Raw genomic sequence first — 6589 nt, forward strand, 5'->3', positions numbered from 1 at the left:
CCCCACTTAGTAAAATAACTAAAATACCTTTAGGGATGCAGTGGACCGGGGAGAAATGAGGTTTTGTCCCACCTCGCCCTGTTTGGACCGGAGATAGAGGTTAAAATCAAAACCCATGAGAGGATGAAGGTAGGGATGGAGCCGGGTGGGGGGTGGAGACCTTGTCCCCCACCTCTGCCCCGATCCACTACCATCCCTATTTGGGTCTGTTTTTATTTATTGTTTACATGAATAATAAATAGAATCTTGCTTTTATTTTAATTACTTGAACGTTTGGATCATCAATTATTTAAACTAAACTGAAAAGAGATATTTCTAAGTAGTGATGATGGTAACGGTGATACCTTGATAGTGGCGATGGAGGTGGTGGTGATGACGATGAAAGTGGTGGTGGTGGTCGTGGTGATAATAGTGGTGCTAGAAGTGATAATGCCTGTGGTAGTGGTGACGGTGGTAGTGATAGTAATGGCAGTGACAATAGTCATGGTAGTGGTGATGGCGGAGAAGACACGGTGTTGATGATAGTAGTGAAACTAAAGAAAAAGTAGGTTTCTTCTCACTTTTTGAAATAAGGGAAATAGTCAGGTCTTATTTTGGTTAAGCCCCAATTTAGGTCTTAGTAAAAAAATTTGGGTTAAAACTCCGTCTCACTAAGTGGTGTCATTCCCTCACTACAAGGATTAGGGTCAATAGCGGCAACGCTTTAACAGCAACAATAAAAGTTGCCACTAGAGAGTGCTGCAATAACGGCACATTTTTTGTCCCCGCTACTTGGTAGGTACTAGCGATGACATAAATATATCATTGTTAAAGATATCTTTAATGGCGACATTATCTGACCATTTTAAAACACTTTAACAATAATATTTAATGGCCGATAGTCTTGTCGTTAAAGATCAATAACGGCAATATACAAATATCACAGTTATAGGGTTTACTCTATAACAACAACCTTGTATATTGTCATTAACCATATACCTATTATAGGTCAATAACGATGACATTCTTGTGTCAAAGTTATATGGTATACTTATAGACTCTATAATGACGATGTCATTGTTATAGAGTTTATAATTAGGGCCCGACAAACCTTTTTGAAACTCTCTCTCTCTCACTCAACCTCTTCACCTTTATCCTATCCTCTCCTCTGACGCCTCCCTCAAGCCCTTCTCTCCTCCAACATACAACGACACCTCCTCTCCACCTCTGGCTATAAGGTATATCTCTTACTCTCTCTATCTTCTTCCTCCTTTTCTTCTCTTTCTTCTTCATTAGATAAACAAAAAGAAGAAAGGCCTAATCCTATGGAATATTCCACTCCATTCTCGAGATTCTTTGTCGGATAGATGCTGGAGCCAGTGTCATTGACCTTGATGAACTGGTCCTTCACCTAGCCTCCTTGGAGGCCTCCTCCTGACCCACAATTTTAATAATCAAAATGCCTCCAGGATCGTCGATGTAGACGGTGCTGAGGTTTGATTCTGACGCATCATTTTTCTCCCGTTCTTTTGTTTGGGTGAATTTGGATGTCTCCGATCTCATATCCGTTTAGTGGATCTGGGGAGGTAAACAAACATTGGATCTCAAATTACCTAGGAAAATGAAGAGCGGATGTAAATATTTTGTTGAAATTCATATATCTCTGCCCCAAGTGAGAAGAAAGGCTACACACAATATGTCTCTAATATACTTGGATCTTGTGTCTGAGTTTGGCATCCGATACAGTGGTTGGCGGAGAAGGGTAGTTTCAGTAGTTTTAGGGTTCAGGTATAATTGTTGTTTTATATAAAATCTCAATTCATGATGGAATGATTTTATATAAATATGACAGAGATGAGGCTCGTCTTTGAGTAAATTTTGATTACTCATGGCTGCTTTATGTAATTATTTTATCTTGAATGAAGAAGGGGAATTCTCTATCTCGCATTTATTTGTCATAATCTCTTCTGCACCCTTTTCGATCTCTCATATTACTGTATGGCCCCCACCATATATTCTTTTTTTTGTTTTTTCCCTTTTGTGAAGATGCGCTTCTGTTTTATTTTTATGTTATTTTGTGAATGACGAGAGAGAAAGACATTTGTTCTTACAACCAACGTCTCATGTGATGGGAAATTTTTGGTAATTAATGGTTTGACATTCTTGGTATGGTTGGAAGCATCGAGTTTGTTAAAAAGTTGGATATATTTTCTCTTTGCATTGTGCTTGATACTATAATATCCCATATTTATTGACTTCTCTTAAGATAATGGGGTCTAGAACATCTCTATTGCTAATTTATTTTTCATATATTCGCTTCAATCTCCGATTATATTGCATAAAAACCAAATATTTTAACTTTTTGTACAAAAGTTGGTTTCTTTTCTTTGTATGAATCTGTAAATATATAAATATATATATATATATATAAAGTTAAAATATATACAAACTGACAAATATTATTTAGTAGTAAATAATAGTTTATCACTTCAAAAGTACTATAGTTATAGTGTTTAAAATGCATGTTCTTACAACCAACATGTCTCAAGCCTTTTTTTAAATATGTTCTTCAAATCTTGCAATTTTCTTATATCTTTCAACATGAGATCTGCACAATGTGTTGCATAAGGTATCCAAAATAAGTGTTTTCTCTTCTCCAGCAACAATTTACCCGCTTTGATGTAATTGGAGACATTTTTTGCAACAACTCCAACCACATTCTTTTTTCCTAACTTCTACAATAATCTCATTCAATATTCTAAAAAGCAAATTTGCATCTTTAACATCATCAGATGCATCAACTAATTTTCAAAACATTGTTCATAATGGGTAATTAACCAAAAAACTAATAAGTGTTCACCTTTTGGTATCACTTAATCCATCAGACATTATGTTGCATCCATATTTGGACCATTGCACTTTGTATTGGTCTAAAAACTCCTTCATTTTTTAAATTTTTTCTTTAAAATTGGTTCTCATAGCTCATGGTATGATGGAAGCTTCATTCCTAGTCCAAATTGGCCTATGACTTAAATCATACTCTGAAATGAAGGCAAATTTATTTTATAAAAAAATATTTTTGCTTTATAAAACCACTTATCAATGTACTCATATACTGCTTCCTTTTCTTCCTTTTTAAAGCAGTTCTCTAACATGGCTTGTTTGTTTTCTTCCCTTTCTTTCTCTAGATCATCTCGAAAGTACAGATCCATAGGTCTTTTTTCCTGTGGTGGTCCCAAGCCAAATGTACTACTCAACTACCCCTCCATATGGGAAACTGCAGCAGGTTTTTCCACCAAAATCGAAAGATGAGAATATGTATTTATATCTTTCATGTATATTAATTGTCTCTTTCTTATTTATTTCATCTTTCTTCTTCTTTGTTTCCTTCATGTACTTAGAAAGTACTTTATTGATTTCTGAATTTATTTTATCACACGCCTTCACGTTGCTTCTAATCCCAAGTAGATGTTGTTTTACTCTATATATGCCTCTTTTATAAGTTGACTCACATTGACCGCACTTTATAGAATTTAAATCTTTTTTATCCTTATAGTAGGCCTAATTCCATGCTAGATTATTAAATTTTTGCTTCAAGTTATGCACATCTTCCAATTCTCAAAATGTTGAACTTAGAGTGGATCCGCTAGCACTTGCAGAAAATGCCCCTTCCATTATTGTTCTAAAGAGTTAAAAAAAAACATGTAAATTCGTTAAATTAGAAAGAGTAAGCAACAATGCTCATAAATGTGAAAAACAAATACATAAACTATGAAATATATACAAATACATAAATGCATACACTTGTAAGTTATAATATGCTAATATATACAAAATTACAAATAGATGAACTATACAATGTATACATGACTCATAAACACTAAACAATCAACCAAAAATATAACTCAAAAAATAGTCAAATAGATTATATATGAATTACATACATAAATATATATGAAACACATAAACACAAAATATTATAAATTTATAATATATGCTTATATAAATAAAACACATAAAAACAAAATTTTATAATTTTATAATATATGTTTATGATAGGTCAATATATTTAATTATATATATTTACACAAAAAGCAAATATATATGTGTGCAACTGCACATTAGTCAACCAGAAATATAGCTCACAAACATAACTTCTGAACTATTTAATCACAAAATTAGGTAAGAAATATAACTCAGAAACAGTCAAATAGATTATTTATATTATAAATTACATTACATAGATATAATATTATATATAAAAAATTATATTAAATTACAAATAAATTATATATAAATTACAGTACATACACAAATATATTTATATATAAATATAGTATATATAATATATAATATATAATATACCAAAATATAATATTATATATGTTGAAATACAGTATAATATATATATATATAATATAACTGAAATATAATATAACAGAAAGAAGAAAAAAAGAAAGGGGAAGGAAAAACAGGAAGAAAAAAAATGAAAAAGAAAGGAAAAGAAAAAAAGGAGAAAAAGAAAAAAAGGAAGAGCAAGAACAAGCGAGAGAAATTAAGAGAGAGAGCAGAGTGAGAACAATAGTAAGAAACCACCTCTTCTTCTTCTTGCAAAAAACAGAGAGAGTGCAAAAATAGAAAAAGTGAAAAATTAGGGCCGCTTTTCCCATATGTCCAGATGGTCACACCCAACCTAGTGGAGCACCACATGTCAATGCAAGCCACACAGGGGCCTTGGATGTGAACATGGATATTTTAGTCAATTTCACTCTCTCTACGCCAAGTGGCAATTCCAAAACGTGTAGAAATCTTTCATGTGGGTCCCATGACATATGAAAATATGGATAATTATCTAAATAATGAATTCTAGACATGTCATATATGGATCCAAACATTAGTATTCAAGTTGAATACGAATTTGGATTAATTAATAAATTATGGATATGGATTTAAGCTATATTAACTGGATTCAATGTGAGTTTGGATTAGATTTTTTGTTCGGACTCTTAATTAAGGGGTTTGAACTAGATTTCATTTGGTCATTTGATCAAATCTCAAATAGATTGGACCCATAGGGTGAGATGCTCTGAATAATGTTATTACTATTCCAGCATAAATTTTGGCCAATCAGTGACTCACCCATTAAATCAAAGTTAACCTTGACATTTTTCATCTCAAGGGCATCAAGATCGACTATCTATATGCTCAAATTGGTGGTGATTTGAGTGTTCTATAGCCTATTGAAGTTTATGTCTAATTGCAGGTTGAAAATTAGCATTTTTTAGCACCAGTTAATTATTTTGATTGATCTGTTCACGTACAATTAAATTTAAGTCCACCATGACGATTTACATTTAGAGGGCTATTGAATCAACTATTTAAATGTCAAAAGGCGTTGTTTGAGGATCCTATAATATAAACAAAATATTGTAATTAAGTTTCTAGGTCAAAAAGCGTGAAGTCTTCAAAATACACGAGCCTACCAGGATGAATTTGGAGTGAGTTGACATAGTTATGATGTTGTGGCAAATTCGGATAGCAAAGCTCAGTTGTGTCAACTATATCAATTTCATCATTGTATGATTGAGAAGAGGAGGCCATAGTGAGAAACTTGGAAGAAAAGAGAGTAACAAAACTTTTAAACTTGTGAGAGTAAAACGAATTTCTCATTTTAGAGAAGGCTAGGTGCAATGCCTCTTTAAATAGAGGAAATTGCATTATTGAAAAGTATAGTGTAAAGTAATTTTAAAAGAGGAAAATACAACTCGTGAATGGGAGGAATGATAAGTCATATCAAATTTTTGAAAGATAGTGCGACTAGAGTTGACACAAGGTAATCGATACGAAGTTAGATTTTTGGAGTAGAAGATTCAAGGTTTACATTGGGCGTGGCATAGTTTTGCAACAATATGAAAAGATAAAGAAGTCAATCTCGATCTACGTGTGTGTGAAAAGAAAATAGCATAAGGTCCAATCAATAATAAATGTCAAGCTATGACATAAAGGAATGACATATAGATAAATATTGTCACGATGAAATTGAATAATGAAAAATGGACTACAAGTTGGGCGTGAAAGAAGAGATGACATAAAGTAAAGTTCAATTATGTCATGTTGAGACAAAGGTCAAGTGATGAAGATTGAATTGACATAAGGTTGAATCATATCATGCCATAAAAAGATAGAAATTAATAACATGAAGCAAATGGGTTATGAAGTGTGAGTAGAGATAAAGTATACATCAAATCAAATAAGTAAAAGAAGTCTACTTCAATATTAAGAGAGATTTCATATGCAACAAGAACATAAAATCGTGAAAGATAATTTGACTAGATTAAATTATGTTTTGACAAAAAAAATAAATCAAGCAAGATAAAAAGTACTAATGAAGATTTATAAATCATTTAATTTACAAATGCCTAATTCACGTCTAATGCGTATAAAATCTTCATTTTTAAGAGGTTTAGTAAAAATATCTGATGATTGATGTTTTGTAGGCACAAATTCAAGTTTAATTACATTATTAAGAACTTGATCATGTAGAAAATGATGTCTAATTTGAATATGATTTGTACGAGAGTGTAATATAGGATTTTTTGAAAGATTTATC

Source organism: Nuphar pumila, chromosome 13 (assembly GCF_984573655.1).
Source record: "Nuphar pumila chromosome 13, dmNupPumi1.hap1.1, whole genome shotgun sequence".
Taxonomy (NCBI): Eukaryota; Viridiplantae; Streptophyta; class Magnoliopsida; order Nymphaeales; family Nymphaeaceae; genus Nuphar; species Nuphar pumila.